This window comes from Danio rerio, chromosome 21, assembly GCF_052040795.2.
Source record: "Danio rerio strain M-AB ecotype USA chromosome 21, GRCz13ab, whole genome shotgun sequence".
NCBI lineage: Eukaryota > Metazoa > Chordata > Actinopteri > Cypriniformes > Danionidae > Danio > Danio rerio.
In genome coordinates, this window is record NC_141041.1 from 26349896 (window position 1) to 26363231 (window position 13336).

Genomic DNA, 13336 nt, shown 5'->3' on the forward strand with positions numbered 1-13336 from the left:
AAGGCAACTACTTTATTGAGCTAACCCGTTAGCTCTTTTAGATGAGGTGTTAGATGTGGATGATGAGTCCAAACTGAGGTAAAAGTAACATTTTCGGGTGTTTGTGCTGTTTCTCGCCACACGCGGTTGAGGTTTTGAGTTTCTCTCGCAGGAATGTTTCTCATCGCGGGCTGGAGACTCGCATCCCGCTCCGTGTGTTTGTCCAACTAACCGTAAATTCATCCATACGGCTCAGTTACTCGTCTGTTCTACAGGTTGTGTAGGTTGTTTACGGGAAATTGTAACAAAGCTGGCCTTTATAATCGAGTAAACTTGTATAACAGTTGTTTTTGAGCGGTTTCGGTGAGCTGGACTCGGTTCTTTGTTCACGCTTTAAAAGTTTTTCTTTTCCTTAAAATGTGATGAACAAATGATAACAGAGTGTTTCGTGTTGTTGTTGATGCCGTTGTGTTTCCCAAACCGCTCGTGTTTTGTAAGTTTGTTTGTTTTGTACTGTTGAAAAGAGTCTGAGTGGAAGCGGGACTTGTTTATTGTGAGATAACGGTTTTCTGCCTGAAGTGTTCACGAGAGGATCAGGCAGTGCGCGACTCGCAGCATTAGCACGAGCTTTGATTTCAGCATTTTGCCTCCTTCAATATTCACAATAGAGTAAGTTTTTTGGCAAAGGGGAGTAATTAAAAAAGATGAAATATTTATGTCCTTGGTCGTTTGAACAGTCGGTTGTAATTTAATAAAGGAAAGGTTTCAGTCTAGACCACTAGCTTAATTAAATTCTGTAAGAAGATGAAGTTTCTTTTCTTGCTGTGGAAAGAAAGCAATCAGTGACTTTATTGTTGTAGTTTACTTATGGTGACAGTTTGAAGTCATTTTAAAGAATAACCAACAATTTAAATTATTAAAAGTATCATATACTTTTTATTTTCTATTTATGAAGGTGAATAGCTTTTGTCTGCTAAAAATGCTCTTTTAAATGTTAACTGTTGTTGTAGTTGGGAGTCACGTATTCTCTTGTAAAAGTTAGCCATCTCCTGAGATTATTGTTTAACATATCATGTAATTTTTATTTTCTATTTGTGTTGGTGAATAGCTTTTGTCTGTTAAAATTGGCATTTTAAATGTTAACTGTAGTTGTAGTTGGGAGTCACGTAGGCTCTTGTTAAAATTGGCCATCTCCTGTGATTATTCAACTGTGCTGATTGGCTTAATTACAGGCTAAAACACTATACTGCTTGTAAATCTATGTTGTCTTCTACGCTAAGATGTGCCATGCCTGTCTTTTCTATTAACACGACTTCTGATCTCTCGTTAATTAAGATTTAAAGCTTAAAAGAAAGAAAAGAACTAAATGTGTTTTACAGCTTTATGTGCTAAATATAATTCATGTAAGCATATATTTTATTATAGCTATGAAAAATTAATGAAATTAAAACACTCAAACTTTTAGTTTCTTTAGATTTACAGTTTTGTGTTTGTGTAAAATTTATAACTTAAAATATGTAATTAAGATCTCTATTTTAACATGTAATGACTAAAAACTAACAGTAAATGACAATATATATTTATTTTATTGTATTATATTTATTTGAAATGTTATTAGACGTTTATTAAAAGAATTAAAAATATAATAATAAACATTTTTATTCAAACTCGTATCTAAAAAAATCTGTAAATCCAGATAATCTGTGACTTTTATTTTTGTGAATTACATATTATAAATATGTTAAAAAGTTTTTTAAATAATTAAATATATAATTAACATTTACTCATGTAAATAGTATGTTGCAGCATAATCACTTATGTCATTGAACGCAATTGAAATGATATTCAAATTTAAAATTTGTCTTATTTAAAGCCACTTCATGCAATACTTGACCTGGAATATTTTCATCAGTTTTTATTGCAGTTTTGATTAAAATTTAAGTAACGGTGTTATTCACATTTTCAAAAGCAGTCGAAAGTGCATGCCAAAAGCTATTTCTTTGGGGCTTGTTATACCATATATGTTTAAAAGACTGTGTCTAGTCTCTGGAGTGCTTTTGTACAGTGGAAACTCTCTGGTGTCTTTTGCCAGCACTTTTGGTGCCAAGTTATGCTTTACTGGATGGGATAAAATAGATTCAGGAATAGTAAAGGTTGAGATCACACCCCATATTTTAGGTTAACACTTGGAAGAGTGGTAGGTAGCCTTCCATTTTAGTCCACACCAGGCTTAAGGAGAGGTTGTGGAACAACACTGTGAGATAATGTTCACCACTGGGTCGCCTAGGAAAATGCTGATAATTGTCTGTTGATGAGATTAATAAATCAGATGTGATTATCTAGTGAAAAATAGTGAAAGTGATAGCATGTCCCTTGAAGGCTGAGCGTGCTTTCTTTTCCACCCGCTGCTTCCAGCAAATGGCTTTCTGGGGGTTCATGAAAAGCATGCTGGACCTTCTGGGCATGTCCATCAGTTGCGGGCTGACATTTTTGATGTGTTCAGTAAGCGACAGAGAGAAATATGCATGGAAAGATAGCCATTCTCTGTGGCTGTTGCAGACAAAGACACATCGCCCTTCCGCACGTGTTTAGGCTCATTTTAGCTGGAAGCTGCCGCATGAGGAAAGTATGCTGTAATTGTAAACACTGTCTTGTATTCCTAAAGGCAGTTTACCGTCAGCAGTATAGTGATGGGAAAAATTCCAGACAGGGGGTCCCAGCGTAATCCACATGGGTACCACCACAGTGATGAAACATGCTGAGTCTTTGAGCAACAGGAGAGCGGCACATGTCCGGTGGGCCAGCCGGAGTAACGCAGAGTAACATGCAGAAACAGCTGATCAGCTGTGGGTACGAGTGAATGGAAGACCCCCCCTAACATGGAGCTAAAATATGTCCCACTCAGCCCAGCACAGATACTCAGCATTGAGAACAAATGTGGAATGAACACCCATAGAAGCTCAGAGAATTCATTCCCTTCATGTGAAGGGATGTTAGTGAAGATTCTGCTTTGTTGGTATTTAAGAAAATTGCTAAATTAAAATTAAAATCTATAAAATCAATCTAAAGGCTTTCATTAGTCTACATTTCATGATTTGCACAGAAGTTTAGCTGATACTGGATCTTCTAAATCAGGGGTGCCCAGACTTTTTTCGTATGGAGGGAAAAAACCCTTAGAATTTATAAAATAATTGACAGACGTGGGCAGAAGACAAATATATCAAACTATTTTACATTGAAGTTGCCATGGGTGATTTCCTGATTAGTTTTTATAATACTGATAAATAGAAAACATTACTTTAAATCATATTACCTAATGCAGTATACATTTTTTATTATAACTTACTGCAATGCAAACAATCACATTTATAACACATTCTGCCACAAATGACTCTGTATTGTCTTCTATCGATCTGATTAACTAATCTAAATAATTTATATCATTTAAACTGAATGGTTTAATGTCAGTTAGCTTTTTTTGTAGCTAAACAATAAAACAAACCAAAAAAAGGTTACATACAATCTCTAAACTATTCCCATCCTTCTCCCTCTCTTCTCAGATGGCATGGTGGGCCAAATCAAAGGATACCATGGGCCAACTTTGGCCTGCAGGCCCTAGTTTGGGCATCTTTTTTCTAAATGTTGATAAAAACTGATGAATGATAGTTGGTTTATTTATCTCAACCTTTTATTTCATCAAAGTTGACTGGTGTTTTATCCAAGCATTAATATTAAGGAAATTGTGCAATGCATCTCCTACTGCACAGTGTTAAGTTTGTTAATAAATTTGTTTACCAAATTTCTACCAACAAAAACTAGATGAAAACTAAACAAAAATTGTCTTGATGATGACAACTATAATAGAAAATATACTGCTATTTTCATTGACTAATAAAAGCAAGACAAGAATGTGAATGAGGGACTTTTTGTAAATATTCAATCAGAATCAATCTTGGTGTGTGATGCGTGATGCATGGAATCATCCCAAAACTCATGCAAAGGTAAACTCTGATTTTTTTTATTTACTCGTGTGTCTGCTTTTTCCAAACTAAAATGCGATAGCCTCTCGCTGACTTTTAGAGATTTTAATCAGTTAGATTTTACATTAAAAGTTGATAAATCGGTCAGTCTTAAATTAATATGATCATAGCAGTCATTTTCATGAGGAGTTTCTTTGCGTGTTTAATTTTAGCTGCGGCTAAAGTTCATCTAACTCGCGCTAGGTTCATGTTTTGTCTGCATCTGCCGCAATCCTCATGACAACAGCCATTTACAGCGTACCTGTAAGTTACCATCTACAGTAGATTTATTAGACTAAAATCTTGTTTAATTTCGTCGACTACTAAAACTAAAATGATTCAGAAGACTAAAATATGAGTAAAACTAAAATGTAATTTTAGTCAAAAGACTAGGACTAAAGCTGAATCAAAATTTGCTGTCAAAATTAACACTGCTGCAGCACCATGACCAAGAGAGACAGTTTGCCTAAATATATATTTAAAGAATGATAATGCTGCTTTTATGTAAGCCAAGTGATCTATAAAATGCCTGAAAAATCAACTCATGTAAGCACAAAATCCTTTTGAACTTTTGGAGGTTTCTGGAAGTTTTTGTGAAGTTTACATGTTTTTATTTAGGCATACATTTTCAAATCCTAATTTGGTTCAGGGAAATACAAATAGAGAGTCTCTTTTTCTACTTGTCATTGCAAGCTGTTCACACATTTTCTGATAATTAATGTAATTAATACGTTAAAAACGAATGTACATAGAGCTCTTTTTAGTAAAAGCATCATAATGTATTCTGAGAGGTTCTTATGAACTGAAAATCCTCCTAAAGTCTCATGAATGATTGAAAGATAGATGAAAGGTGTTATTTTTTGTCCTCTGCTTATCCTGCTTTTATTAATTTGTATCTTTTGGTACGCAGTGACAGATGTGGAAGAGAAAGCCTAGATCTAACAGATTCACAGCTCAGGAATGGCAAGCATGCGCATTCCCTGAATGTCAATACTTCCATGTGTAAGATGGGCATTGATCAAAATAGTTCCTGACTGCTGTGCTGGATATACTGGAGCCCGTGCAAAGGAGCAGGATTAGGACAGACCCCAATTTTATTTTTATTTCATGTTGTTCCAGACCTGTGAGACTTTCTGTTGACATTAATTCAAAGAATGTTTCTTTGGGGTCCAAAGCAACGGATGCAATTTTGGCATAGATTTTTTTGTGTTCTTTTTAATAGAAGAAGCATATTATCCAATTTAATCTTCCTGTAATTATCATAATATGAAATTATTGATTTGTACTAACACGCTAACTCAAATAGTTCTTGGTAATTTACTTCAAGATAAGCTGATAATCTTTAAATGCCGAGAACTGTTTCTATGATTTCCCGTCACTAAACTTTATCTTATCACATGCTTGCTTCCAAAGAAAAAGATGTGTGCGTGTGCAATTTTTCCCTCAGCTTTGTCTTGGCCAGCTGCTTGTTAAAATTATACTGTGAATTGCTCCAGAGTGAATCAGTTGAATACTGTCAGCTTCATGTAATAATTACTTATTAGCCGATTTCAGAGACTGAGATAATGAGTGTCTCTTTCCCCTTCAGTTTTCAATTTCAAATGAACTTGTTTCCTGAATTCCAAATTGAACCTTGATTTATAATGTAATCACAAAGGTAATTATTACTGCTAAAAATAGAAATATGCAACCGATCATCTGACACCCGCTGGAATCAAATGTGCCCTCGCTATGGAAACAGGCCATGCCAATGTGCCTTGTTTATGAGCTCAGAAATACATACAACATTAATAGTTTGAACAGAACTGGCATGCTATTTAACTGAAATTCTCATTCTGATATTTTATGTTTGTTTTACAATTTTAGTGCACTGCAAATAGCGCAGACCAAACATTAGAAATGAGTTGGGCACCGCAAAAAGTGGCAAACCAACTGCTTCCTATTTAGCGTTTGAAGTTTACTTCATTTGCATGCTTTTAATGTCATGGAATTTGTTCCCAATGATATTGAAAATAGTAAAGAATATTGTATCGGAGATGTAAATTGCAGTATCATGACATGATTTCAATTTTATGATGCTTATACTGTAGTTAGCAGGAGCTGCGAATAGCAATACAGAGACCAATAAACTCTGAGCATTATCAGATATATTGCAAGTGACGTTATTTTTTATTTTTGTGTTTTTGGTCAGTATTGCTTAGGCCATATTGTTTCATTAGCACAGTGTTGGTTGCTTGCTAACAGACCTATAAGATGATTGTCGACTTAATGACATGACTTAAGATATACTCACTAGAGATAAAATATGAATTTGCAAGATGGAATAAGAGTCTTAAATCTTCTTTGATACAAATTAGCAAAAACAAATCCTAATTTACATCCCAGCAGGCACACAATATCATAGGATTTTAATATTAGGTTAGATTTAGATCATGGTGACCACAATTCAATGTCTAGCCAGCATCTATGGGCAACATAATTTTGACATCCAAAAACGACTTCAAATTATGTTGATATTTGGGTGATTTTAGGTTGTGTTGAAAGTGACCAAAATCCAACGTCTGATAGATGTCATATTGGTAACGTCCACACAACGTCAAGGTGTAACATGATTAATCGTTGATATTTGGTTGATTTTAGGTTGATTTTAGATTGGACATTAAACATTGACACGTCGGCCTGACGTTCTAAGGTCAACCCGATTTTAATATCCAACGTCACCATAATGTTGGGGTACAACGTCAATATGACGTCATGTTGATCTGTGCCTGCAGGGATCATATCTTACACTCACTCACTCACTCAAAAAAATATTTTGCTGTTTGTTCAAACTACTTATTTAAAATCAGTTAAAAAGTTTTGTTGTTGTTGTGTTATTTGAGTTTTGTGTTAATGGAGATTCAGTGTAGACGTATGTTTAGACGTATGTTTATATACCTAGTTAACAAAACACATGCAAATAGAAACACACAATCAAAATGAGAAAACATCCCCAATCGGTTTGACAACACAAAAATTCTCTCAACACATGCAAATACAGAAACACACTGCAAATAGCATAGACCACAACAGGAATGAGTTGGGGACCACAAAAAGTGACAAATCCACTGCTTCCTGTTTAGAGTTTACTTTATTTGCATACTTTTAATGTCATTGAATTTGTTCCCCGTGATATTGAAAATAGTATCGAATATTAATATTTTTCAAGCTATCATATCGAAGTTGGAAATTCCAGTATCTTGAAGACACTATTAGTCTCACAAAATATGTAATCCAATGAGCTGCTGGTCCAGTGTTTTTCTGTATAAATCTGCTAAATTTATGTCGTTGACTTCTCGCATCTTTTACAACCCCAGATAATGTAAAGCTAATTTTCTAAATCTTTTGTTGTGTCAATGAAGAGCCAAAGCGCATAAGAAGTTTTTAGTTTTTAATTGAAAATGGTAAACATTTATTCAACCTTATTTTCCCCACCACCTTGCATTTTTATTTATTCATTCATTTTCCTGTCAGCTTAATCCCTTTATTAATCTGGGGTCGCCACAGCGGAATGACTCGCCAACTTATCCAGCACGTTTTTACGCAGCGGATGCCCTTCCAGCCACAACCCCTCTCTGAGAAACAGTTTTATTTATTTAAAAAAAATAATAAATCATGTTATTGCCAAAAACATATATGTACAACATCTTTGGGTAGGAGAAATATCAGTGACATCCACATTGAGCTCCTTCCAACTGAAACCTAATGTTTGATGTTTCTTATTGCAAGTACAAATGTTGACAGATGGGACTCCCATGATTCACCTTGGTGATGATGATTTGAATCCCTTACTGCAGATATCATATTCTACAGCGACTGCTAGGAAGAGCAGATGACTCTGCATGGTGATAAAAAAAGACCCGCAAATGTGTTTCTTGACGGTTCCAGCAGAGGTTTTGAGGGAATGGGATGACGAGCATGACAGATTTCCAAATACTAAGAAGTTTTTCACACAAGCTGAAGCTCATTTTTTTTAGGTTAGGTTTGGGACTTTGAGAGATGATACGAAGAGAAGTCAGGATATGAAGCTCCATCAACAAACAACTCGTCCGCTTGGATTTATTATCCTTCCATCGAATTACGCTTTGTCATTTTTACGATCTCAGTCTCGCAAACAGTCAATCATATATAAGAATGATTTATCACCTGCACGACAGCCCACTTTTTCATTGGGTTCTTGTGGCTGTTCGGCAGAAAGAGAAAATGTATTACTCTATATCAATTTTTAACGATTTCCATTTGTAGCACCTTTATGCCTATATATTCCTATAAAGAGCAAAATACCTTGCTTAAAATAATGCCTTCTTCACCGCCTCTGAACATTATTGCATATGCCAGTGGTTCCCAAAGTCGGAGGTCAGAGGACAATAAGAGGGTATCTTTATTAAAATATTAGAATTACCATGTTTTATCCATAACCTACTGAAGAACAAAATTGTAGTTAATAGTAACATTGTAAACAAATTTTTTCCGAGCCCTGGCGTGATTACCTTATATTAAAGACACAGCAATATTGTCAGATGCAGCACATTGATTTTATGGCTCCAGGTTAGACTTTCTGACACCTTTACTGCACTCATATACATTAAAAATAAATGCAGGCCACAACTGAACTTGAAGAATGGTCTCTTGGTGTCATTCTACTAAATTAAACCATGAATAGTATTGGGCCTATTGGTCAGTGTGTGCTGTTGTGTGCAAGGTTTATATATTTATAAACACCTTAGAGAATATTGGGGGTCGCCAGTTACTGGCATCGTGTATTTTTTGGGGGTCGGGGGCTGAAAAGTTTGGGAACCCCATGATTAGGGTCAGACAGAATCTGCGAAAATTTTTTGCTATTTCTGCGCTGAATTTAGTAAAAATCTGCAGATTTATGCAGAATGATTTTGGAAGTATTATAACTCAAAACTTAATATTTGAAATAAACAATATTTTTTACAACAACTTTTATTTAATGTTTACAATGCTAATCCACTTATTTTGTAAAATAAGCAAGTCTCATATAATAGATCTACTAAAAGAGAATATTACTTTACAATATCGCCACCAAACTCCTCACTTGTGTCGGCCAGCCTGTTCATTTGTGTTCGAGTTTTTTTTGTTGCTGTTGTTGTTTAGTTTGTCTCTCGTTTAAGTGCTTTTTTTATTAGATAGGTTTGTGCAGCTTATTTTAGTATTTATTATTGGGAAGTCAAACAATCTTTATGAGAATTGGATTATAAGATAAGCTCTTGTTTTGCTAATGGATAAGTGTGTACTTTATGAGAACTCTAGTAATTTTGAGCAGCATAGTTTTTTGTGTTCGTTTAGAGAAGTTGCCACATTCGTAATTATGTTTTGGAATAAGAAGTTTAGTTAAGTGTCGCATACGCTGAAGATTACAGTTTTGTTTCTGCATTTTTCTTTGGTTAGTTAGTTTAATGGGTTGACGTTTAGTTAGATAATTTTGTTATATTTATTTCTATGTTTTGGCAACACTCCTGTTTTTTGTTAAATTCGGTCATTCTCTCTTTAATAAATTGTTATTTTTGTTTCACTTATCCATCTGCTGTGTTTTTTCATTTTTACCCAGCACCATTAGATACTCGCTTAATGTTACGTCTCATCCAACATAACAACTTAAATAAGTAACAATAGTAAATAAATCATATAAACATTTTCTTTTTAGTCAATAATATTAATGAAATTAATTTAAAAACTGAACAAATATAAATTGACACACATTTACAAGTAAATAAATAAACTCAATGATGCACTAAAAATTTGCATAAATCTGTAGATTTCTGCGCGCACAGATTATAGCCCTACCCATGGCATATGCTTTTTCCCTATCAAAGAATAATTAGCAGTTGATAAGTGAAGGCAACAGAAATGGAGCAACCTTAATGAGAATCTTATTTGCCGTTTAACTCCTCTCTAGGTTAAAAATCCACTATTAGCACCAGATTTGTTGTGTGCGTTTAGCCGACTGGTCAGATTGCAATGACAGATTGTGTCCAGACCATCTGGCAGGCTGGCGTTAAGGCCACCTCGTAACGCTTCTCACACCTACTTGCTAAGTTAACTTAACAGGGAAGAGTTTGAAAACAAAACCAGGCTACTCTCAAAGCAGAGCTCTTTAGACATATTAGATTTATTTCAAAATTCCATCTGATTATGATAAAAACTATTAGATCGGAGCATTTGTATTTTTAGATTAAAATAGAATTGAAAAGTTTCATTCGAGTTAGATTATCATCGTTGTTGACCTTTCACAGAAATCGAAATCAGAGAGAGAAGAAAAATGGTTTAATGGTATTTATAAAAGGGACGTTTGAATCCTCTAGTGGCCTCAAAACTTAAGTGAACTTTGTAATAGCATGCGCTGTGTACAGCTGGTGTTGGTTTTGAGAGCGTGTCCTGATCAAGTAAGTGCCTGGGATATTTGTCCTTATGCCAGACATTGGTCAAGATCTTGCTACCCGGTGGCCCTGAGGTGTATATAAGCCTGTAGTATATTTAACAGGCAAAGGATGTTTGTTGTGACTGGTTGTTTAATAGATAAAGCTGTTGAGTGGAACTTTTTGCTGACCATAAAGTAAAGAATTGTTGATCTATTTATTGTGAAAGGTGAAAGCTCTATGTTGTCTTATTATTATATTAACTGAAATTATTAATAAAATGTAATAATTTGATATGAAAGATGGCACCAATGTGATAAAGTTTAGAAATATTACACCTTTATAAATTGTAAAAAAAAAAAATGCAAATTTTTTTTTAATAACCTTATTTAATTAGTTTGTATTAGTTTGTGTTTATTTATTTAATTTTAGTCAAGTAATTTTAGTTAAAAAAAAAAAAAGGCCTCTTAACCTGGCTGCTTGACATCCATAGAATTGGGGAAAAAAACACAATGACACTTGAATTGAGCTTCTTTTAAACTTGACCACCCTTTTTAGGGGTTGTTTTATTCCCACTACATAATTCAAAATAGGAATACAATGGTCAAACATCTATAAAGCATAACTTTATAGTGAAAACCTGCAAGGAATTACTACTGTGTGTTTAATATTTTATTTAAGTATCATGATGACAGTTCTGAAAGTTGCTATATTCGTATTTTTCAAACAAAACATATAATTTTCATAATGGCCTGCTAGTTTTTGATTTATTTATTTTCGAACAGAAATATTATATATAAACATTCTTCAACAAAAATACTTTTCAACATGGGCAAAAATGGAGCGTGATGAAGCACAAGCTTATTATTTTCCCACCTCATTACCACACACATCATTCTTCTATTACTTACACTTATTTCTTCTTTTACTATCTCTTTTTTGACATGAAACATATTATTATTTTATCCTTTTGGCATCTTTGACATATTATATTTTTGATTCCATTTTTACAGTACGTTTTATAACATAGACCCAAAAAGATACATTCAGTAGTACTGCAAACAGCCATTAAAATGTCATCATCATACCTTTCTCATTTAATCCCTTAAAATATAATACAACTTTTTAAATTGATCAATATCCTGATATTGTTTGAGAATACACACACTTTTTCAAGTTTTCCTTGTTTTTTTAACTTTCTAAACTTTTGTTCCTCTCCCAGGTTATATCCCCCTTGTCTTTCTTCAAAACCTTGTGCATGCATTTTGGAAGTAATTTATTCCTAGCTTTAAACATAAATTGTGCTGTTTTAAATTTAACCAAATTATTAAACTTAAGGATTTCTTTGCTCCAAATACCCGACATTTTCTATCAGTCTAACTACTTTTTTCTGCATTGTACATAAGGATCGTAAGTTAGATTTATATGTATTTCCCCCATATTTCAACACAATAACTCATATATGGCAACATAAAAGTGTTTTTGATTTATTGTTCATGGTAAACCTTGTTTTATACAATAATGCTACAGTTATAATAATGCAAACAAATTTTTTACACATTTTCTGTTGTTATATTGTATATTAAGTGATTTTGCATTGAACACTGAAACAGAATATCTGCATTTTGATTTAAAATCTAGATTTAGTCAAATGTTCTTAAAAAATAATCATTTATGCCATATCCCTTGAAATTAGTTCCATGCAATCAAAAATGCTATTTTGATTGACAGTAAATGGGAAACTATTTTGCATTTCATTTTTTTTCTGGTTCTTATGAGAGAAAAAAAGTGAATTTTTCTCTTCTGAGATGTGATTTTCATAGGGATGTCCCAAGGTGAACATGTTATCTCAGAGATTTGCCCCATAGCAGACAATACAGGGTACATGTTTACATCGCGACTGCATATCAGTGTATACCAAGATGACCTTAAAAGGAGTCGTTAAGATAGGGCGCATGAGACGCTTCCTGCAGGAAACTAATCAGTCAGTAGCCTTTAAGAAGATTTCCTGAGACTTTAGACGTCCTAATAACGTGCAGAGATACGGAAACAATGCCAGAATGCTGGATGTAATTAAAAGATCTTACTGTAACTAACTGAAGTGGAAAAGATGCTGCTGTTGCTGTTGATGTTTTCTGAAACATCAGAGCAGAGCGGAGCGCATAGACAAATACAGAGGAAATGGAAAGATTACAGATTGCAGTGCTTCCATGTCTTATCTATAGAGGCTATCAAAATATTTAATATTTCATGAATGTTTTGATATATACAATTGAAGTCAGTATTATTAGCCCCCTTTAATTTTGTTTTTTTCTTTTTTAAATATTTTCCAAATGATGTTTAACAGAGCAAGGGAATTTTCACAGTATGTCTGAAAATATTTTTTTCTTCTGGAAGAAGTCTTATTTGTTTTATTTTGGCTAAAATAAAAGCAGTTTTTAATTTTTTTAAAAGTATCTTAAGGTCAAAATTATTAGCCCTTTTAAGCTAATCTTTTTTTTTCCGATTAGTTTGCAGAAAAAAACATCATTATACAATAACTTGCCTAATTACCCTAACCTGCCTAGTAACCTATAACCTAGTAAAGCCTTTAAATGTCACTTTAAGCTGTACAGAAGTGTCTTTAAATAATATAAAATATTATTTACTGTCATCATGGCAAATATAAATTAAATCAGTTTATAGACATGAGTTATTAAAACTATTATGTTTAGAAATGTGTTGGAAAAAGTCTTCTCTCTGTCAAACAGAAAACAGGGAAAAAATAAACAGGGGGCTAATAATTCAGAGGGACTTCAACTGTGTATCAGATATGTAGGATTCTGTTGGATCTCTGGATGGTACTTTTGTTTGTGCATCAATTTAATTTTAAAAATCCAATGGAGAATGTTCTGGGCGTGTAGCATTATTACACTT

General features: G+C 33.7%; 1 protein-coding gene across 1 annotated transcript in view; it reads left to right on the forward strand.

The window, feature by feature from the left end:
* The window catches only part of jam3b (junctional adhesion molecule 3b), a 57942-nt gene that overhangs the window by 271 nt on the left and 44335 nt on the right, over positions 1–13336 (forward strand).